The 23,911-nt window shown below is 43.4% G+C and overlaps 1 protein-coding gene across 14 annotated transcripts in view; it reads left to right on the top strand.

Annotated features, from left to right (window-relative positions):
• Positions 1-23,911, top strand: part of ATXN1 (ataxin 1) — a 520,605-nt gene that overhangs the window by 459,105 nt on the left and 37,589 nt on the right. The window contains exon 8 of one of the 14 annotated variants that reach the window (XR_013830337.1): positions 10,221-10,646. The exons of the other annotated variants lie outside the window; for them this stretch is intronic. The gene's annotated coding sequence lies outside the window, so the exon portion shown is untranslated. Of the gene's footprint in view, positions 1-10,220; positions 10,647-23,911 lie in introns of those variants that run through there. 14 annotated transcript variants of the gene reach the window in all.

Genomic DNA, 23,911 nt, shown 5'->3' with positions numbered 1-23,911 from the left:
AGTGAGAGGCCCACGTACCGCAAAAAAAAAAAATGTGTTTTGGTATCTTTGGTTTTTAATAAATAAAGGGAAAGTGTCTGGAAGAGCTATAGTTTTTAAATTAAAAGGAAAGTAATACACTGGTGTGATTTACTTGTTTACCTTTGAAGAAACTCAGTGTATGGGGGTCTCCCTCCAGCCCCTCCTCACCCACAAGCTCTACGTTGGCTGTTTCCTTCATGTCACTGCAATGTGGGTTATTTTTTTTTGGAGGGCACACGGTGGTGGGTTTAACCTGCAGTCTATTCAGATTCATAAAAAATTGGCCAATCGATAACGAGTTACGCTGGATTAAGTGAAATCCTGTGGGTAGACAGACTAGTCCAAATACAATCCCCACAGACCCCAAGCGAATATTCCTTTTCATTTCCAATATGCTGTGGGCACGAAGGAAGGATTTAGTCCAAAGTGCCTTGGGGTTTTGTTCTGTCCAGGGTGTAATTTTTTCCTCTTTTGTCTATAGCCATTTCCTTGACGTTACTAAAAGGACTTTTTTTTCCTAATGAAGCATGAAAATTGATTGTATCTTGCCAGGAGGGTTCTTTCTAAGTCTTAAGATATTAAAGATTTCATGAGAACCACATGAAGAATATCTTCCGGAATCATTTACATTTTCCCCTTTTGTAGGCTTATGTAACCATGCAGAAAATCTAATAATAAGTGTGCTATTAGCGTTCCATGTGCCGTCCTGCAGGCAGCCGTGCTGCGGAGGCAGGAAACACCAGTGCCCAGGGGTTGTGGAGAGCATTAAATTGCACAGTGTCTGAAGTAAAACCCTGTTGGAAACTCTGTAGCTAATTGGACAGAGAGTCCATTTTGGTCAGGCTTCTTTTTTTTTTTTTTTCTCTTTCCCTAGTCAGTCTTTTCTCTTGTAGCAGAAGGAAACATACAGGCCGTGGAATATATTCACAAGGGAGTGTATTTTCCTAAGGAAGTAGCTCGAACGATTTTGATTCTCGAATCAATGTTGGTCTAATATGAGTGAGGCCGACCCATATCAGGATAGGGCACAGATGGCTAAACCGGGGTTAGAGAGTCCTTAAATTATTCACAATCATAGGAGGGCAATAAACAGGAAAAGAAAAAGATACAAACATTATCAGGGGAATTTACGCAGCATTTATTTACAAATCACAAGGAGTTCATACTGCCCAGCATTTCTCAGGATCCAAAATCGAATAAAGCGTTCCTCCCCAGAAACTGCCGTGATCATCAGGGTGAGAGAATGAAGAATAAAGAATTTTTAAATTCTCCTATTTTTGTAACCAGGCACGACGGACATGTGGTGGGCTGCGGATACACGTTAGCATCTGTAGTAGATAAAGGAATTGCAGAATCTTTGACAGCTGTGTCCTTAGAGACACTTTTCCTGCACATATTTCCTTTGGACCCTAAGCAGCAGGGCTGTAGTTCTTAAAGTGCTTGGGGGGGAAAAAAGAGTTTTCTGTGAAGATGGCTTAGTCATGGGAATCAGAGAAGTTGAACCTGGGCAATAATGTATCCTTTCCAAGTCCTCCTGCCTTCTTGACAATCCAGGAGCTTTCCTTAGTACCCCTTTCTCCTTGGTGTTCTTCTGATGTGGTGTTGGGGTCTGAGCACATCTGGGCTCTGTTTATTGGGGGCGGGGAGCTGTCCTGGCTTGATCAGCCTTTCTCATCCTCTGTCCTCTGTGGCATTTCTGCCACGTCGCCAGGTATGTGGGAGAGTGGGTGCCTTTTCTCTGCCCGCCCAAGAAGTGTTCTCGGGAAGCAGAGTTAGCAGGGCTCACTGCTGCCACGCAGGCCGTCAGGCTGTTTGCAATTTCTGCCAAATTCGGCCGTTTTCAGGGGTTCTGGCTAATGCTCTGCTCTGCTCTTTGCCTTGGAAAAATAGAAGAAAACACGCAGATTTCACCAAAGGTATTCTATGTGGAACAGATGTATTTCTCTTCTTTCAGAGTTTCTTCTTCAGCAGTATTCCCATAATATTTGTGTGCTGGGGTGTCCTCCTTTTATCCCATGCAGCAGCTTATCTCCACGTCAGACAGAGGTGGGAGCTGCTCATCTTTAGGGCACATTCCTAAGCAAGTAGCTTGAACTATTTCAAGCTGCTTGCTCACAGCATCCTTCCAATACCGCTAACCCGTGGTAGCGTGCCATGGTTGATGCATCGCCATTTATACCTCTTGAGACGTTTTCTCTTTAATTGATGCTCACTTGGACCTATGATATTTCATTAAGGTCCAGAGGTGCTCATTAAAACAAGCATCGAAGATCGTGCTAGAGGTGCCTCATCACTATGGATCCAAGGAAGGGCTCTGTGGAACTTATTATAGGAGGCATTTATAGATTGTTAAAGGATTAGTGTTGTGCTAAACCATTTTCAGGTTAATCAGTTGTGGGAAACCAGATTGGATGTTTAAGCCGACTTGCACTATGGTTTTATAGTAAGAAAAGTTGTTAAGCTCCTGTTTCTTCTCATACACCTTCTACCTTGCTAATGGACTGTACTCTGCAGTTTGGCACTTAACCGAATATGATTTTGTCCTCTCATTTTGTTATGTGCGAGCCGTACTTTTTCCAACTGGTCCGTAAACTCCTTTTTAACAGGGATATGGTCTTTTTTTTTTTTTCCCCTTCCCCTGCCCTAATAGCTTATGGTGTCTTCTAGGTGCAGAGCACCTTCTAAGGAATTTGTTTATCGAGTGATTGCTCCATTGTTCAAGTGTCATTTCGATGTTATCACATGGTTTACGTCATTGTGCTTCATGTGCAGTGTTGTCTATTTGTAGACAAACACTGATATTACATGTCATGTGTAACTAGGTTGTTACCAGCAATAGGAAGAGCGCTACAAAGTTCATATGGACAGAGCGGGGATAAGCAGGCCTAACCTGGGTATGTTGCCATTAACCTCATGAAGAAGTGGCTTCCAAACCGCCTCCCGGAATGGGCTGGATTCATCTACCCAGAAATGCGGGTAGGACTCATCAAAAGTTCTCTTTGTCATTTACCTTTCACTTACCTGTTGCTAATAATTGCCTTTTGCTGGTGCACATCAGCATTCCCATGAGGCAGATAGAAAATAAAATAACAGTTGTATAAATGGAAAAACCAAGGCACAAACAAGTAATGTTAGATCCTTTTTAAGTGGTGGCCGGATCATCTGTAAGTAGAGCTGTACTGTCAGGCCATAGTGGATATAAGAATACAAGTGATGGTTGCAGATTTCCAGGACTAGATTGAGCCTTAAACAGAAGTGGCTGAGGTGGCAAGACCAGGACATCCACTTGGGCCTCTTGTCCAACATCATATCACATGCCCCCTTCCTGCCATAGAACGCTCTCATCCCTACCTTCTCCACTGTACCCCAGCCACATTTTCAGAGTCTTGGCTATTAAATACTACCATGAAAGAGTGAATGGGTTGCATACGTGGGCCCTCAGCATCTCAGAAATGACAATTACTGCCAGCCATTGCCAAATGGAATCCACTTTCTCCAAATGGGCAGGTCCGGGGCTAAATGTATGTATGATGGACTCAATGGAGTTACTGCATTTCTGTGTTGGAGGAATTTACCTCTTTGCAGTTTCTTCCTAGCTCACCCATCTCTTCCACCTGTGAGTTTCTCTCTCATTCTCTCTCAACTTCTTTTTCATTCTCTGCTTTCTCTCCGTACCTTCTGCTTCTCTTAATTGCCTTTCTCTTCTGTCTCACTGGTACGGCCCTGGCTCTGAGGAGGCCAGGGACGTGGGAAGATCCAGGCTCCATGCCAACCTTTCTTCCAAAGCACAGCCTTCTTCTTGGCATTCATTGAGATGCTCAACTTTCTGTTTTTCTAATATTCCTTCCAGTTTTATAAAAGAGAAGTAGGTCAGGTTTGCCAAATGCCTTGACTGGTTGACTTTAAGAAAATGTGATTTAAGAAAATCTGTATCAACAATATTATGTAGAGATAACTGGCTACTGAATCTGGCCTGCCCTGCATTTAATCAGACAGTCATTATATTACAGAAATTTTGCAATATCACGTGGTCCAGCAGAGAAAGGAGTCAAAGAAATGTGTAAATTTCTGGGACCTCTTTAGACACCTGGGATTAAACCAAATTAAAACACTTCTGTCACTTCAGTTTAAATATCGGTGCTTTGAAGAGCAGATCAGCATATTGTATATCTTTTGCTATCACGTTTCCTCTTACCTGACCAGCTGAAATGGGACTCGTGTTAATTAGAAATATTAACATCTGCAAAGATCATAAGCGTTCTTGGTGCAGCACATCCTCTCGTATTCACACGTGCTTAGAGAAAGTCAGAAGCATAAAAGGAATGTAACGCCATCATGTTTAGTTCCCGTATTAGCTCGTATTTAGCATATATAGGTGCCTGAGTGACATTCATTTGTAATTAACAAAATATTTGTGTGCAGTTGGATACTTTTACAGTGATTATGGTTCCTTCTTGTGAGTGAGTGTTGTTCTTAGTATAGTTTATACCATTCATTTGCTTTGCAAAACCATTCTTTCCAGGTAGTGTGAACGCAAATCGAGCCCAGTTCACTCAAATTTGCAGTATTTCCCTGATTTCTGAGACTCTAGAATGTAAGCTCCCAGCATCAGGGACTCTGCCTTACCTGCCATCACATCCCCAAGCCTGCCTCTCTGAAAGATTCCAGCTGCTTTGGATTCAGTCAGTACTTACTGATTAAGACTTAGCTCCATTAATTTATGTGCCAAAATTACTTACCAAGGGCTTTCGACAATTAGTTGCAAACTGTACTGTAAGGTTTTTCCAGTTTTATTTGGTCTTTAACTAGTTTTAAAAAATAGTTGATTGCATCCTGTAATTCGGATTACATACAGTGTTCAGTGAAAGAAAGTAGAATTTGAAACTGTGTATTCAGAATTATTCTAATTCTGTAAATACACATGGGTAAATGTGAGCTTTAAATGTGTATATACATTATATATATTATATATACACACTATATATTTTATGCGTATACATACCAAAAATAATCAGAATGTAAATAATGGATATATCAGGTTGGTGGGGTTATGAGCAATTTTTATATTTTTTAAGTTTCTGTATTTCTCAATATGAGCACATTTTATTTTTAGGTCAGAAAAAACAAAAATATTTTAGTTCTACATTACAAATATTAGTTTTGGTGATAACCTAGACGTCTGGAAAAAAACTTATTTCTTCTCTCATGGCTGTCTCAACTTTTCTTAAGACCATCTTTGTGTGCTCGTTCTTTTTAGGACATTACTCAGTTTTTAATGTTTGCTTTGTTACTCAGTTTTTAATGTTTGCTCTTGAAACTTTATAAAACCAATAGGAAAGCAGTTTCAGCAGCTTCTGTTCTTTAATAGAGCTGTACCTTTCAGAGCTTTGATGGTTATTAGTGAAGAAAAGAGCGGACCCAAATGAAAACCAGTTGCATTTAAAAACTGTGTCCGGCAGGGGTAGAGGGGTCGGGTAAGTGATTAACGTGGAAAGAACGGCTCTTCCGGAACTTGACCGTGGAAGCAGCAGCCCCGCTCTTCTCCATCTGGGTTGCCTGGAGCATATCATTTAACCTTCTGCATCCGTTCTCTCTTCTGGACATTATAGTATTCATAATACCCACCTCGTGCAGGATTCCTGCAAGGAGCAAGTCAGATAATCACGTGAAAGTGCTTTAAATGGCAATTACGACACCATTAGCACCACTGACATTATTTCCCTGTCTAAAAAGGTAGAAGAGGTGAGATGCAGATGGTTTCTTTATCTTGGCACAGAAGTCAGGGAAATCCAGGTTTTTTTCTGCTTTGCCCTCCAGCATGACAAGTCAGAAGGTAAATATCAATATTGCTGTTCATAACTAATAGCCTCATAGTTCATGACAGGCGATTTCTTGGTTTCCGTTAGCATTTCGGAGACCATTATACACGGCAGTCATCCTTTGCAGAAGAAGGGAAAACTCATTTTCCAAAGCAAATAGTCTCCAGTAAAGGATTCAGTCCTGGTAGAATGAAATAAAGAAGGGCAGTTTATCTTTAAGGTAAGCTAGAATTTAAGCAGACGTTGGAGATTATCAGAGATGCTTGTGGAGGGTGGAGGTTACTGAAGACTTATGCCCTTTTGTACATCTTTAAATGTCTGTAGTTGCTGAGAAGCCAAGAGTGAAACAGTAGATGCACCCAAATGTTAGAGGTTAACCCCACCTATGGGCATTCACCAAGTAAGTAAAATTGATCGCGCAGCGCAAGACTGACTCTGCTGCTCCACGGCGCATGCCTTATATTTGCAAGGATGCACATTGTTCTTCCAAACTTTGGGGCCGTATCTAGGGGACAAAAGAACTCTGTTGGATATTGGGTTTATTTGTCCTTGGGAGTAGGCAGAGATATTACTGGAGGTGGAGCAGAATAGGGGAAACCACATATTGCCCATCCCTCTGTTACAATTTTTGTTTTGAATATTTTAAAATAAGAGGAGTTTTAGAAGACTAGGTAGACAATTAGAAATTACTGTAACATAAAGGGGGAAAGCTTCCTTCTATTTTTAATGACCACAGCGTGATTTGTAGAAGTGAAGATTGTAGGCTGGGGGTATGCGGCTTCCCCAGGTAAAAGCAGTTCGTTTATTTTTTCTCATTAATTGAATGTACTGAGTTTTGTCAGTTTAGTAATAGCCGTTAGTTTCAGAGGGTTATTCTGTAAAAGCACCTGGGAGTGTGTTTTGCAGCTACAGTGTATTCATTGTCTTGCAAGCATATTGAAATAAATATACTTTTTTTTTAACTTTCAAAAAGACTTTATTGTTTCACTTTGTGTAAGATGCATAAAAAGCAGTCAAGCTCATAGAGTCCAGCACAATAGCTACATAAACCCCTTGGTCCCAACAAATATTCACCTTCTTATTCCCCAAAGGAGCTAGTGATTCAGCACTAATCTGAGGCTGTGGGCCTCATGGATGCCATTAAAGACAGAATTTTTAGGGCCTGTCCTAATATTCTCTCAAATTAGGGAAGCCTCTCATCTCCAGCATAAACTGTACTTTATTTTTTTAACATCTTTATTGCAGTATAATTGCTTTACAATGGTGTGTTAGTTTCTGTATAACAGAACTGTTAGTAGCTGTATAACAAAGTGAATCAGCTATACATAAACATATATCCCCATATCTCCTCCCTCTTGCGTCTCCCTCCCACCCTCCCTATCCCACCCCTCTAGGTGGTCACAAAGCACCGAGCTGATCTCCCTGTGCTATGTGGCTGCTTCCCACTAGCTATTTTACATTTGGTAGTGCATATATGTCCATGCCACTCTCTCACTTTGTCCCAGCTTACCCTTCCCCCTCCCCGGGTCCTCAAGTCCATTCTCTATGTCTGCATCTGAAATAAAGATACTTTTTTAACATTTCAGATACTGACTCATCCCCCAAATTTGAAAATCTTCATTTAGCCCTCTCTAAAACATCAGTGCAAATTAATATAATTTTATAGATTTATGTACTAAGATGCAGATTAAGACATGTGCCAGTTAATGAACAAAACAGGAAAGAATTTCTCAAGTCTATTCATTCCTATGCCTCTTTACATTTTTTTAAAAGTTTATTTAATTTATTTATTTTGGGCTGCATTGGGTCTTTGTTGCTGCACGCGGGCTCTCTCTAGTTGTGGAGAGCAGGGGCTACTCTTCGTTGCAGTGTGTGGGCTTTTCATTGCAGTGGCTTCTCTTGTTGCGGAGCACGGGCTCTAGGCACGCGGGCTTCAGTAGTTGTGGCAGGCGGGCTCAGTAATTGTGCGCAGGCTCAGTAGTTGTGGCACACGGGCCTAGTTGCACCGCGGCATGTGGGATCTTCCCGGACCAGGGCTCAAACCCGTGTCCCCTACATTGGCAGGCGGATTCTTAACCACTGCGCCACCAGGGAAGCCCTCTCTTTACATTTTGTATTGTTTAATATCTTATTCCTTGAGTATGTGTGATTTGGGATTAGATGTGCCAGTTGGAAAACCTTGGAGGTTCAGAAATTCAGATACATGTGAAATGTAAAACTACTCTCATTTAACAGATACTGATGGGCATATAAAATAGAACTTCCATCATCTATCTTTAGAAGTAGAAGATTAAACAGAAGTGTAATTAATTTGCCAACACTGCTTCCCTGATTGAGACATTTATCAATGTTGATCTTTAATCATTAGTTTCCTTACTTGTAAAATGAAGTCTATTATGACCTCTAAGGTCTGTTTGTAACAGGATTAGGTGCAGTTCCATGCCATCCCCCCAACACACATACACAAAGGCTAAGAATATTAGACATTTATTTTTCTCTCACATAAAAGGGGTTGGGAGGTAGGATTCCAGGACAGATATGGCAGCTAACCAGGCACAGGGACCCAATCCTATCTTTTCTGTTTTGCCATCCTTTGTGTATCTCTCATGTACAAAATGGCTGCTTAAGCTCCAGCCTTTACATTAGCATTCCAGGAAGAAGGAAAGGAAAAGAAAGGCCACCTTTTTCAAAGATACTTGCAAGAGGTATCATACCACATTTTTGTTGACTTCATGTCAGCTAGAATTGAGTCTCAGTACACCTAGCTGCAAGGGATGATGAAGATAAGCCTTTCAGCTGGGCAGAGAGATGTCCATTCAGAATCAAGGTTTCTACTTCTAAGAAAAGTGAGGAGAATGGATATTGGGACGAGCGATGATTAGCCACAAGTTTTGAGCTCAGAAGGGCATGATTTCACATTTCTGGGAAAATTTGACCTATGCAGTCAAATTTTAGTGTATACCAAGTGTATAAAATCACGCAACTTGAACCATATACCTTCATTGGCCTTGCCCCATTTTTTTAGACCTGAGATTGTGTTTTCAGGCCTAGATCAGCATCCTTCGGTTGATTTGTGCATCAGAAATGAAATCTTTCCTGCAAGGTGCGATGTCTATAAACACAGTCACTCAGCAATTTAGAGCTGCCCCATCTCTCCCCCGACCTCCCTCCCCAGGGTCAACATACACGATGTTATCCCACACTGTCAACACTTCACATGATTAATAGTGACAAGGAAATGTGTGCTTTCCGTGAGAGTTGCGTGCACCTGCTAAGGTTACTAACATTCGCATCACTGTTGTGTTATGCTACATGGCTTGTCTGTTAAAACAGGCATGGCGGCCGAGGAGGGCAGGAAGACTCCCCCAGGATAACTGAGAGAGAAAGTCACTAAGAGTTACAACTCTCTGGTTTGGACTGAATGCGTAAGATCATTCTTGAAAGTCAAAGCGAAAAAAGAAATCACACGTTTGTGCTTTTTAAAGTCAGTCCTCCATTTTAGTAGCTAATTAAAACCAGGACTCTTCTATTCTGAGCCAGAACCTCCACAGGATGTTTGTGACTATGTTGCACGTGGGATGCTTGGAGGTTTGGGTCTGTTTTATTCAGTGCATTTATATTTTTAAGTGTCTCTGAGATTCTTGATCAACCCACAACATCCAGGAGTTGCTTTTGTTACATTCTAAGTCCGTGTGTGCTCCTGATTATAGCAAAGAGGTCAGCTCATAGGATGCCAGAGCCCGAGTTGAGCTAGGTGGAGGGTTCTGAATTGATGTGGTATTGCTGTGTGGTATAATGTGGTTTCCTAGGAAACTGCCAGTATCTGGCTAGCCTCCAGGAAGACATGTGGTCAGGCAGGTGGAGGTGGTGGTAGAATTGTCATTATTGCTGTTGTTGTTGGGTTTTTTTAATAGATCTTTATTGAAGTGTAATTGCTTCACAATACTGTGTTAGTTCCTGTCGTATACCAAAGTGAATCAGCCATATGTATACATACGTCCCCATATCCCCTCCCTCTGGAGCCTCCCTCCCACCCCGCTAGGTCATCACAAAGCACCGAGCTGATCTCCCTGTGCTATGCTGCTGCTTCCCATTAGCTAACTATTTTACATTCAGTAGTGTATATATGTCGATGCTAGTGTTTTTAACAGGCAGACATGTCATGAAAACTCACCGCAAAGGTCCCCTTTCCATATCAATAGGGAATAAAAGGTAGACATCTGAGTTTTTTTTTTTATTTTTTAATGTTGCTATTGGTCTGACCAAGATTTAGCTACAAAAATAAACATAATCCCTGATGCTGAGAAGAGGTCAGAATGAGTTGTAAGTCAGGGGAACAAAGAAATAAGCGGACAATAATTTTTTTTCACTTTGGTGTAGGTGGGGATGGTGCACACGGGGGACTCTGAATGGACCCATCACAGGCAAGTATGTAAGTGGAGATGATTAATATCTAGACTCAGACAGAAGTAATTCTACACCAGTGTAGAGAAGCAGCAGGAAGTTTCTCCAGCAGGAGGAAGGGAAGGAAAAGAAAGGGTAATTATTAAATATGAGATCATTTCAGGTTTTTTGGATGCAGTAGGATTTCCGTTGTCTTACCTAAACGCTGCTTGTAAACAGTTTGCAAGTTTGAATGTACTCTTTGACTGTAGTCAGTGCTATGAATTGATTAGAATTGGAAAACCGATGAGAAATAAAATACTTTGTCAGAGGTTTTTTAATTATGTTGTGATTTTCTTCCAGTAACAGATCTAGGGAGGTTAAGCCCCTGTAATGTCATTTTGATGTTTCTCTAGTATAAAGCAGAAGGAAGAATGAGCACTTTGAAAACCAGTAAGTGCAGTGTTAGCCCTCCTTGTTATACTGTTTTTAAAAACTCCATCCTGGGCTTCCCTGGTGGCGCAGTGGTTGAGAGTCCGCCTGCCAATGCAGGGGACACGGGTTCGTGCCCCAGTCCGGGAAGATCCCACATGCCGCGGAGCGGCTGGGCCCGTGAGCCATGGCCGCTGAGCCTGCGCGTCCAGAGCCTGTGCTCCGCAACGGGAGAGGCCACAACAGTGAGAGGCCCGCGTACTCCAAAAAAAACCAAAAAAAAAACTCGGTGCTGATTTACGACACACCTGTGTTTTCGATCCACAACACGCACACCCCTAGCTTCGCACCATCGTGCTGGGAAGATTCGGGCAGTAATCATCAGTCGTGCCCTCTGTCCCCACTTCCTGATGGGAAGCTCTTTGAAGGAGACAAGGCACCAGGTCATATTCTACTTCATATCCCATGACCCTATTCTTCCTACTCCATACAGTGTTCGTTGAATGATCTCAGTGAATGGATCACTTTCTAATGAATAGTGGACTGTAAGTAGAAGATAATACTCATGAACAGCGTGGTATTCATGCAGTGCCACACTTTTTGTTGGGCTATTGGGGGATAACCATGCCTTTGTCTTACAACCTAAAAATATCCAGAAGTTTGGCATGAAATCATTTCAAAAATGGTGCCGCCCCTCCCCCGACTTCATCAAATACAAGGAATTCAACTTGGGGAGTTATTTTTTGTAAATAAGGTACTTCTGATTGTCTGACTTCAGTTTTATCAGCTGCCCAAGGGCCAGTGTGTTGAGTGTAATTAAAATACCAGGAGGTCTTCAGTCATCATTCGAGATCCACCTTTAAGAGACTCTAGATGGTGGATTTAGTAAACTGAACAGTTTTAAGCTCTAAGCTTAGAAATTAAAGCCATCTCCTGCTGCCAAATGTGTTGTCTCATAATCAAAATGATTTCTAGGGCCTGCTTGACGCAGATGCCCCGAGAAGCTCCCACTGACGTGGCCATGTCAGGTTGTTACTGTATTTCACAGTCACTTAATAGATTTCACCAGATGTCATGACCCTAATATTTATCCGTTAACTCTTGTTCTGGTACTTATCTCAGCAGGCCCCCCAATTACATCGTGTCACCCTTTGCCTGGGGAGAAATGAAAAGTTTACAAACTCCTGCCTCCACTCCCCACCCCAAGTGAATCCAACAAACAAACTAGAATGGAGAAAGGAGTGGCTAAGAGGAGGGAAAAATGGGTAAACTTTGAGAATGCAGTGAAAACGAGCTAGTTTTAAATGGTGGAGGTGGAAACGTACCCACCGGTTTTGCTCCACTTTAAAAATCTCAGAAAGAACTCTGTGTGGAGGAGAAACTTTGCCTTCTTCTGTGGTTAGACTGTGTTGAATAGATCAATTCACATCAAAGAGCATCAATTTCTGCTAATGTAAACCCTGGCTTAAGTCCCATTTCAAACTTTATTTACTCATTGTGGAACCTTGAATTGACCCCGAATTTTGTTTCGCATCTTTCAGTGGCACGTGGGGCACCAGAATAGCCCAGTCAGCAAATGTTATTAAATGCTCAGGATTATTATGAGACGTGATACTTAGCACATCATGGAATTGATTTGTGTAACAAGTATTTAGCGTGTGCCTATCGAGTATGTGTCAGGCACTATGCCAGGGCATTGGGGTTGGGGAAAAGAGAGACATCTGCTTGCCCTCAGGGATCTTAGAGTCTTGAGGTTTTCTGTGTCTTTCCACTTGTAGTCCTGAAGCCGAATGGCCAGCCGACATCCAATAAGCATCCATTTTTCCAGAAAAACTCTGTTAAGGATGAAATAATGTAGTAAGCGTGACGAGAAAAATAGGCAGGGGCGGGACGGAAATGGGGGAGAGAACAGTTACAAAGGAATTACACACGTATATGTTATATAGCTCTGTACTTGTACCTACAAACCATCTCATTTAATCAAATGTTATGACAACTAGGGGAGTGCTTACCTTACATGAGACTTTCCATATAAAACACTAGCGTGTAGTCAGTGCTTTATACACATTAACTATTATTCCTACTTCTTGTTAATACATTGTAGACACTCAATAAAGGCCTGTTAGTGAATGAATAGGGGATGAAATTAAGTGCTAGGGTTTAAGCCTGGCCATAAACTGAGTCTAATATCTCTATGAGTAGAGAACCTTGTATAGTATGAGTGAGAGTAAGATTTTCACGTTATATCCTGACACAAAAGTGATCTGAAATCTTAGTTTAACTGCATAGGCTTCAGACATGTTTCTCTATCCAACATCACCCTCCATTTAAAAAAAAAAAAAAAAGACAGCAGCATCTCCAAGATGCTGCTGGCAGGAAGAAGCAAGGAAAGTGTCCTTCTGTTTCACTCCAGAGGGGAAAGGTGATAATAGGAGAGGGACCAGGCAGGAGTGAAGTGATGATGATGGTGGTGATGGAGGCCAAGGCAGTGGGAGGGGAGGGTGGGAACCAGGACCAGGATGAGAGAGTGTGAGCCTGTGAAGACAGGGCTAACAGGTGGACACTTGAGTGACTTCCCGGGAATGTCTCCCGATGGCAGCGCTATCCTTTGTCTGAAGTGCCCAGACTAGAGCTAGCTTCTTGCTTTAGGGGCGTAATGCTCCAGATGTTTACAAATAGTTCTGAGAGCCCGGCCTCGGATCCTGTCCACTCAGGAGATCTAGTTGCGCTGTTTCTCCATCGCAAGCTGATTAATGATGGGGTGCGGCTGGGCAAGAACGGCCTCCGTTGCCTTCAGTTTGTGCATTGGTTTGAAGGAAGCTTTAGCAGTTCTGCAGGGCATGAGGTACTGAAAGTCTGCAGGAAGTCTGACGTGGCCAGCTTATTACAGGGAACTTAAGGGCATCCACAAGTCAGACCAGGAAGGTGCAGGGTAAAGGAAGCCATTGAATTTTCTAGAGTCGCCCAAATTCACCAGGTAATTATGCAATGTGATACTGCCTTTTTTTTTTTTTTTTGCGGTACGCGGGCCTCTCACTGCTGTGGCCTCTCCCATTGCGGAGCACAGGCTCTGGGCGCGCAGGCTCAGCGGCCATGGCTCACAGGCCCAGCTGCTCTGCGGCATGTGGGATCTTCCCGGACCGGGGCATGAACCCGTGTCCCCTGCATCGGCAGGCAGACTCTCAACCACTGCGCCCCCAGGGAAGCCCAGATACTGCTTTCTTATCGCTGTGGGCACACAGCGTCAGTTAGGTGAAACACTTTAAGTGAATGATTCCTAGGAGTCCAGAAACATTGATCCTTTAGGATCAGAAGTTCCTCACTCAAGTGTGGCCTCACAGGAAATTCCAATATAAGGATTCATGCAATGAGTTCAAACTGGGCAACTGAATTGTGGGTCTGACATTAAGACAACAAGAGGAACGGAGGAGGAGAAATTTGGGAAGAGAGAGAACAGTGGAATCTTCTGGGAGTAAAATTTATTCTTGAACATTAAAAACAAATCTACAAGTTAAAGTCAAGAGTTGTCTTGTTTATACCCTCAATGCTGTAATGTCCTTTTCGTTAATTTGTTTATACAAGTTTTAGGGGCCAGTAACATTTTTTAGCCCACAATCCACATTTACTCCCAGAGTGCTGCCCTTGAGACAATCCATCAGCAGTTTGCTCAAGGCTCTGGAAAAGGGGTTAAAAGGCTTAATTTAAAAGGTGGGTGTGTATGTGCAAACTCCGTTTGTTTTAAAGAGATCTTAAATGCTGTAGAAATAATTATCCATGTGCATGAACCAGAATAATTAATACCAAATGGTGCAGTATCCTTTTTGTGTCCTGTTTCAGAACAGAACTTGAGTGAAACATTAAGTTCTATCTCCTCTCTTTTTCCCCCACATTACTCCGGATTTTATAATCATCACTAGTACCCGATTGGCTATGAAGTTAATGTCCCTGTATAGAGCCATCTTCCCAACTTTTCTTGCCTCTCGGATGCTTCGTGGCTTTGGGTATTACACTACTCGCTTTCCATAGGGGCCCAGAGAAATATCAACTATTGATCATTTTAATGACCTAAAATAAATGCCTGTTGTAAATGTACAACAACATTGAAGAAGCTGCTAGCTACATGCAGCCTGGTCCCTGGGAGTCATTTATCTTAGAAGAGGTAAAGACATTCTCGCATGCTGGATTCAAACCTCTTACCTTGATGGGTTGGTCCATCACAAATTGACAGGGCTATTCTAGAATCCAGTTTTCGACTTTAGGGAGGGACTCCGGTGATGTGTTGGGATGATGGAGACAGGACTGTGTGTGTGCCTGTGTGTGTGGAGCGGGGAGGGTGTGGTCCTCCACCGTCTCTCTTCAAATGTAAACCCGCGCGATCATGTTACTAATAACGATTTGCATTACCTCTCACCGAGTTTACCATCCTAGGAGTTTGAGATTGGCTCAAGGGCTCCCATGAATGAGCCCGAGGCTTAAAAATCCGTTGAAGAGGGAGCAAACCACACGAACAGTATTTTCCAAGAGGTTTACTTCCCTTGAATTGAAACCTAATCGTGTTCCCTGGCTCTCAGGGCACTTGTACAAAGCCCATCTGTTTATTCAAGCACTTGCCTGATGATGTGGGAGGCTCAGCCAGTATAATCCCAGGCATGAGGTTTCCAAATGCTGAATATGTTACTCAAGGACATTATTTCCCATTGACATACATAAATTCAAAATAAGATAATCAATGATGCAAATGTAGCCATTAAATACAGGACCTGGAGAACACATTCAAGATGTCTCCTAGTACATATATCCATTCTCCTCCTTTAAAGTAGGACTATAAAACAGTTCTTTTTGAAGTCATCTGTGGTCATGCAGTTTAATCCAATGGTCATTAACCCGGATTCTGAGTCAGTATCTTTTAGAAGCTCACCAGTGCTTCTAATGTTGAGCATGGACCGAGAACCACTGGTCTAACCAGTGGCCTTTCTTAGTTCGTCTTACTCAATTTCTCAGCTCCATTTAATAGAGTTAATGTCTTAGTTATCTTCCACCTTTTTGACCACTTTCCTCTGTTGAGGAGAAGTGGTCAAGAAGGTGTTTGCTCTCCTTCCTTTTTTTTTTTATTTTTTGCGGTACGCAGACCTCTCACTGTTGTGGCCTCTCCTGTTGCGGAGCACAGGCTCCGGACGCGCAGGCTCAGCGGCCATGGCTCACGGGCCCAGCCGCTCCGCGGCATGTGGGATCTTCCCGGACCAGGGCACGAACCCGCGTCCCCTGCATCGGCAGGCGGACTCTCAACCACTGCTCAACCACTGAAGGAAGGGGAAGCCCTCCTTCCTTTTTTACTGTCCTCCTTGGTGTATCTCTGTCAGCCTCAGCTTCCCTCTTGGGCTGTTAATGAGCACTGCTTCTGAAATCCTGGTCCTCTCTCTGTCCCTGCAGTGAGTCTTGGCGGTCAGAGAGCCATGTGACACTGAATGAGTCTTAAACTCGATCCTCTCCTCCTCCAGAGTAACATCCTTCCTGTTTCATTCATCCGATAGCATTGTGCCCTTCTTATTCCCACTTGAGCGCTCTGGATTCCTTTGGCTTAATTCAGTCAATCACTAAGCCTTCCTATTCTTCTCACCTCTCTTCCACACTCACCGTTGCTCCTTTAGCCTAGACCCCGGGAACCTCCTGCATAGGGAGATGGGCGTGGAGGGAAGAGTGTAATGGGGTAGGAGTTGGAGGGACTGAATTCTTGTCCTGATTCTGCATTTCATTAAAACACACAACAAGGGGGGGCTTCCCTGGTGGCACAGTCGTGGAGAATCCGCCTGCCGATGCAGGGGACACGGGTTGGAGCCCCGGTCTGGGAGGATCCCACATGCCGCGGAGCAGCTGGGCCTGTGAGCCACAACTACTGAGCCTGCGCGTCTGGAGCCTGTGCTCCGCAACAAGAGAGGCCGCGATAGTGAGAGGCTCGCGCGCCGCGTTGAAGAGAGGCCTCCGCTCGCCACAACTAGAGAAAGCCCTTGCACAGAAACAAAGACCCAACACAGCCCAAAATAAATAAATGAATAAACTCCTACCACCAACATCTTCTTTTAAAAAAAAAAACACAACAAGGTTATATGACCTTGGTAATACCCATGATGTCTCTGGGTGTCAGTTTTGCCACCTATAAGATAAGTGTATAAATGGAATAACTATAAAAAAATATACACCTATGTGGAATTTGTATAAATTCCATATTGATTTGGGTTTCTTGGCTTTAGGCTGAAGCTAGCATTTAAGGATGCTGATGAAAAAGATAAAAAGAGACGGTATTATACCCCATTTCACAGTCGCACACAGCCCTTTATATTAGTTGATTCCATGATTCCTGCTCTCTGAATCTAGACCTCCGGAATATCAACACTAAATGCATATATATATATATATATATTTTTTAGTGTGCTTCCTGAATACTGTCAAAATTTTGTTTCCTTAAATTTATCTTCTCCAAAATGTTTGACAAATACTTAATTTAAAAACCAGCTTGCTGTCTTTGAGCTACTGTTAGAAGAGAAACCTGCTTCAAAAGAAGTTTGTACATAGTTAGTATGCTAGGATTTAAAAAAATCAGATAATCTAGGGTAATCTGCATAAGTGATGTGCTTTCCCCCCAAGAATGGCAAGCAGCTTTCTTGGTCTCATGATGATTCTTTAGTTTTAGAACAGTTCACACTGTTCTCGGTAGTTTACAAAATGAGAAACTGAGGCCTTGTTATGTAATCCACCTCCCTGCCAAGGAAAATTGAAAAGCGCTTTACCAACAATTATCTGGGCCTTGACTGCAGAGTCTAAAAAAAGTATTCATTGAAGGGCAAAATATATCACCATTCCCAGAACACTGCCAACAGCAAAGAGATGATGCTGGGAATTAAATACAGCCCTGTTTCGGTTCACCTTAGCTTTGAAACTCAGTGAGAGAGAACAGTGGAACCTTTTTTTCCACTGAAGGCCAATTTAGGTCAGAAAAACATATATGTTGAAACTTCTAAGTCAAGAGGATGAGGAAGGAAGAGGTAAAAAAGTCCATGACCTGTGCATTTGGTCATGGATTGGTCCCCGATTCTTTTGTCCAAAGAGTGGACACTGTGGGCAAGAAACAAAAGAGGAGGAGGGGAGGGCTTCCCTGGTGGCGCAGTGGTTGAGAGTCTGCCTGCCGATGCAGGGGACACAGGTTCGTGCCCCGGTCCGGGAAGGTCCCACATGCCGCGGAGCGGCTGGGCCCATGAGCCATGGCCGCTGAGCCTGTGCGTCCGGAGCCTGTGCTCGGCAACGGGAGAGGCCACAACAGTGAGAGGCCCGCGTACCGCTAAGAAAGAAAAAAAAAAAAAAAGGAGGGTAATCACTTCTTGGGTGTCTCCGTGTGTCCAGAGATAAGAAATCTAGCTATTTGCTTTATTTGCTCTAAGTGGCATAGATGTAAGCACGAGGTTTCGAGGCAGCGTGCCTGTTAGTTATTTTGGCGTGGTGATGGTCAGAGCTCTCAGGAAGGAGAGACGGGGGGTCCCAAGGAAGGAGTGAGCCTGATCAGTGGCACAGCCAAGGTCAGCCCTTCATCTGCTGTTTCTAAGGAGTGGTGTTTGGAGCTTGTGGTGCTTATAGTCACAGGAGAAGGCAAGGGGGGTAGCTCTAGTGGTCAGTCTAAAGGATGGGTGAGGACTCATGGAGCAGAGAGGGAAAAGCCATGCCCTTCTCATCAGCTGAGGCTCCTCTTTGCCACCAAGCTCATGCATCAGGGTTGAAACTGCTCTTTTTTGTTTCTGAACTTAGAAGAGGCTGCTAGGAGAGCAGCAGATGCGTCACCTGTCACTAAGAGTAGGTGTTCCTAGCACTGAGGAGTGTGGAAGGCGGCAGCGAAGCACCACTGCAGTTGTCCGTGCGGTTGAATTACCACTGCTTGGTGCCCTGATACAGGGACTTCGTGTCAAGGTCATGTAGAAGGACAGTGGCATCCGTGGACAGCAAAGTGGGCTGGATTCTGCTCTCAGCCACCTGAAGCAAGCCTGGATCAGGCCAAGGGAAAAAGCTGTGGACCTGCCCTCTCTTTTATGCAGCCAGTTAGAGGCAGTGACGCTATACACAACAAGAGGTCTTTGCCGAAGGGAGGGAGAAGGAGGAAAGCCGTGCGCAAGGGGAGTTGGAGACTCAGGGTGCGCTGAAGTCAGATGTGTTACAGGACAGAGGGGCGTGCAGCTGGCAGGGTGTGGCAACGGAGGCTGTCTGTGCTCCTGACTGTAAGATGTAAGCTGAGCAACACGGAGCGTCCTGCTTATCAGAACTGGGGGCCTGACGTGGATGAGTATTTCTTATCCGTGTCACAGGCCAGACAACGTCAGGCCCCAGCCAGCCAGGCTTTCCTCTTGACCTAGAGGCTGGCCTTTGAGCAACTCAAGGCTTCTTGCAGCGCTCTGCCCCCCAAAATCATAGGAAATTATCCTGTAAACATCTCAAAAAAAAAAAAAAACCCTAGATTTTGTTTTCTGGGAAAAGCATGGTTTAATAAAAGCAAATTCCATATAGGCTGACAAATAAATTTGGAGCTCAGTACATTCATAGGTTGTTCTGGAACTCAGCATTTCATTTGTGTTTTTCTATAGTTGGAACGTCTGTAGGCTTTAGAAACGGCATGCGTCTGGCTTTATGGTGGAGGCCCTGCTGTATGTCAGGTACCGGGGTGGCGGGTATGTTAATGAATGTGAACTTAGGGTCTAAGGGGTGATTCTCAACCTAGGAGGAAACTTCGGATGCCTGGTCCCACCCTAGGCTTTATGACATGGTGGGCTTGGGATGTAGCCTGACCGGCAGGATTTTTTAAAAATGTCCCCAGATGTTTCTCACATGCTGCCAGTGCGTCTGGTGTAATAGGCTCCCAAACTTAGCTGCTGGTCAGAATCACCAGAGGAGTTTTAAAAAATATAGATTCTTGGGTCCCAGCACGGATCTGCTGAGTCTTGGACAACGACAGGGAATGTGTATTTTTAGAGTCACAAGTGTTTCTGATAACCGGCTCAGGGAGCCCTCACTGTAATGTATTCATGTACAATTGTGATCTAGAAACGTAATGCTTAGAACAGTTTTAATTTCTTTTTTCTCATAGACAAAGCTATTTTTCACTCATTTGGATAATGGCCAAGCGTGTTTGTGGTTGTTTTTAATGAGACTTTCACAACGTTCTAAAGCTGCCCACCCCCCCCCACCCCCCGCAACAGCTCTCCCCGTTCTCTGAGCTCTTTTCCCTGCCACGTTTCTGTCAGGGAAATTGTTTTCTGCCTTGTTAAAATAATCCCTTTTGAGGGGTATATTTTCTTAGATCCCCACAGCTAGGCACACCTACCGCCCTCCTCTGTTACTGAATCTGACTGTAACTTTCCCATCATGCTTCTGTTGAACCACAAAGCCAGTCTTCGGGATGTGTCTGGCTATGGTCATTTATGGTCACCTAAAGATCTCCCACCATCCTGAGCGTTCACCACGAAGTGGTCCTGGCAGTCAGTGTGAGTAAGCTTGTAAATCCATGCATTTACTTAAACATCTTCCACACTGTCCTTGAGGAAAATTTCAAATCAGCTGTGAAACAGAAAACAAAACCCATCCGACCAAAGCGTTAACTCCTACCTGACTGTTTGCGGCTTGGGGAAGCCTCCCAGGCTGCTCCCTTTCTGACTGCCTGTTGAGAGCTTTCTGTGAAGTTCTCAGGAGCTGACACTTTGTATATTTTACTAACTAGGTTTATGATGGGTTCATCGTATCATTTACCTTGGAAACATTATTAATCGACTCAGTGGCTGCTTTCCTGCTGGCTTTCACCAGGCTTCCCACCACCCCATGAGGTAACCAGAGCAAAAGGGAAGCAAACTATAGATTTTTCAAACCTACAGAGCAGAGAAAGATCCCAATTTTTGAGACGTGTTCTTATGAAAAAAATGAGTGTATCAGACAGGGAGATCATATGTCTGAAAATCAAAGGGGTGCATTTTTTCTACTTAACACTAAGACATTTCTAATGGGAGCCTCTTTTATTTATATTTTTACTAGTTTTAGGAAAAGCCTAACTTATTTTAAGAAATTATCTCAGAGTGAAATAAAAGCCTTTCTTTTTTTCCCATTTCCCAATCTAAAGTACACTCCGTGAGAGACCAGGAATGTAGTGGGGTCCTCAGCACACAGCTGGGACTGTCTGTAGCCCACATCGTGAAATCAGGGAGTGCTGATGGATCGGAGCTGAAAACACTGCAATGAGGCCTAGTTTCCCTTCACTCTGTTGGAATTACATTGTAAGGGAAGTGTATTGATCCTACATACTTCAGTCTGAAGCAGAACGATAAAAAAAAAAAAAATCAATCGGGAAAAATAATAGATTTCCTAGAAGAAGAACACCAGCAAAACTCAAAATGAAAATGCTTTGTGGCAAATAAGGCAAATACTGAATATGTTGACAGAATTCTGAGTATTCTGACCATTTCCATCATCTTCTCATAATTCTAAAGGAAAAGAGGTTACTATGGATATAGTTCCTACTGAATACGAGTGACATTTCTTAGCTAACGTATTGCATGCATACCCTGTGCTTGGGCACTGCACTAAGCGCTTAATATACTTAATCTCATTTAATAGTCACCATAACCCTGCAGGGTAGATACTGTTATTATTATCATTTTAAAATGAGGATGCAGAGCCCTGGGTTAAGTAACTTGCTGTGATTCAAGGCCCCCCACCCTATACTCTCCTATTAAGTATGACATAGATTATCTCCCAGAAGCCAAAGGTAAAGTCTAGTCCTTTTTGGGCATCGGGAACAAAGGCCAAATTCCTTACTCTGTGGGGGGATGGGGAAAAAAAAAGGGACAGGTGTGACTTTTTTCCCTAATGGTTGAGACATTTTGAAGAAAGATCGATACCTCTAGGGGAGTGGTAAGTGGTTAAGTGGTAAGGAGTCATCAGAATCAATGCTGCTTTAGACCTGGGAAGATGGTGCAAAACAATGGCCCCAGTGTGGAAGCAGAGTGTAGATGCTGGTTTGAGAGGGGTGATAAGGGGAAGTTTGAAGATTCCTGACAGGCAGTTGGAGCTGACGTTCAGGAAAAAGAACGTATTCGGATTTTTTGTGAGAGACGTTGCACTTCTCCCCATGCATCGTCTTCTTTCATCGCACAGCAATCTTTTGAAAACATCATCATCATGGTTCACGTGTTATAGATGAGGAGACGAGGAGACGGAGGCTCAGAGAGGTGAACTATCTTTCGAGGCCACGGTGCTCGTGAAGAAAATGGGCTTTGTGGTCAACAGGGCACCGACTTACTCTTTTGCATTTCTGTCTGTCCGTTAAACATTTTATTGCCTGTTATAGATTACAGTCATTCGATGCCTGCAGCCTCCCGCAGCATTATGTGTTGCCTTTCATTTGCTATTAGGGTCTTAACTAAAATAACTGGCCATTTTTTGTGCGTTTATAATGTTGCAGAGATGCTCATTAGGGCATGGGTATTCCAGAGAGGTTAAATAGAAAAAGGACTGATTTAATTTGTGATGAGTAACTGTGTCTAAAATGGGTACCGTGCTCCACGTTCAAATAAACCAGAAGGCTTCTATTGATACTGCAGGAAGACACAACAGATAATACGAACACCTCCAAATTTAAAGCATGAGTGCATTTGAATTTTATTTTGGAATGTAGATGCGATTGATCATTTGTTCTGCAGGCAAGGCTTTAGTCCAGTTAGGGGGAAAAAATATCAAGGCACTAGTGTGGATTATTTTCTAGAAGAAGTTTTAGAGACTTAGTAAACTTTCTGAGCTGCTGAGACTTGAAATTCCTCGTTAGCGGAGGTGAAGCAAGGAACCTTTTAGAGACTGTTGTACCCAGCGTCTTCACTACAGTTGAGTGGCACGTGTGTTGCATGAAGTAACCCAGGAAAGAACTCAAGGGAGGCAAGTGCGTGGTTTTTTGTTTTTTGTTTTTTGTTTAACCTCAGAGGCAGTTATTATATTTATTATACTGGGCAGCAAACAAACCTGCCCCTTACCTCTGGAGGAAGAGATCTTCTAAGGCTAGAACCTATACAAACATCCTTAAAAAAATAACCCAGGAAGGGGAGGTGGACAAATTAGGAGTATGGAATTAACAGATACAAACCACTATACATAAAATAGATAAACAACAAGGATTTACTCTATAGCGTAGGGAATTATACCCAATATCTTATAATAACCTATAATGGAATATTATCTGCAAAAAAGCAGAATCACTATGCTGTACACCTGAAACGAACACAAATACTGTAACTTAGCTATACTTCAATTAAAGGAAAAAAGCCTAGAACAAAGAGAGTCAGTGCCTCTACTTACAAGATATGCAGCAACAAGGAAGACCCATAGAGAGTTGCCTCCCTGAAAATGCCACATACACATTCATTGCTGATTACACAGGTACTAATATCCACTAAGGCGCTGCTTGTTTTGTGATGGGTCAGGGAGTTGCTTGGAGTCGCAGGGTCTTCCAAGTGTGTGTTTTCAATACAGGTGAAAATACGACCCAAGTGAAGGAAGCGGGGAGGGAGGGCCCTTCTCAGGAGGGAATTGTAACGTCAGTGGCCAATATTTATAGGTCGTGCGGTGGGCCAGGCCCTGGTCTATGTTCTTTGAAGGTGTGAACTCCCAACAAGCCTACATGGGCTGAGTACTGGTATTATTCTCACTGTAGAGATAGGGAAACTGAGGCACGGCCGGTGGGCGAAGGAGCCAGGATTCCAGCTCTGGCAACTAGAATCCCAATCCGGTGCCCTCAGCCACCTTAAGGGGAGGTCATTTGATGCCTGGAAGCGGTTCATTGCCGGGGCAGCTTTCTATGAGGTTCTCCAGCCTGCGTGCTGGGCAGTGCATTGTTGCATGCTGTTCCCTAAGAATCCCATGAAATAGAGCTTATTATTATCTCTGTTTTCTTAAAGAGGAAACTGAAGATTAGAAAGTTGAATACCTCCCCTGAAGTCACCAATCACCAAATGCCAAAAGCCACCAGTCTCTCCCAGGTCCCTGTGACATCAAAGTCAACCATCTGTGGATTGCCCAGCAGTAAGAGCTATGGCGTAAAGCGTGGGCTGTCTCTTAGTGTACAGAATAAGCAATGCCTGTTTCCTTAGTCTTTGACCAGCTCTTCATCATAGCCTCCCTTCATGGCGTAGGCAAGAAGTCCTGCCTGGAGCGGGGGATTCCCTTCTTCCCAGACCCGAAATTAA

Source organism: Stenella coeruleoalba, assembly GCF_951394435.1.
Source record: "Stenella coeruleoalba genome assembly, chromosome: 10".
Taxonomy (NCBI): Eukaryota; Metazoa; Chordata; class Mammalia; order Artiodactyla; family Delphinidae; genus Stenella; species Stenella coeruleoalba.
The sequence above is the reverse complement of the archived record's forward strand: the minus strand, read 5'-3'. Positions and strand labels throughout refer to the sequence as shown.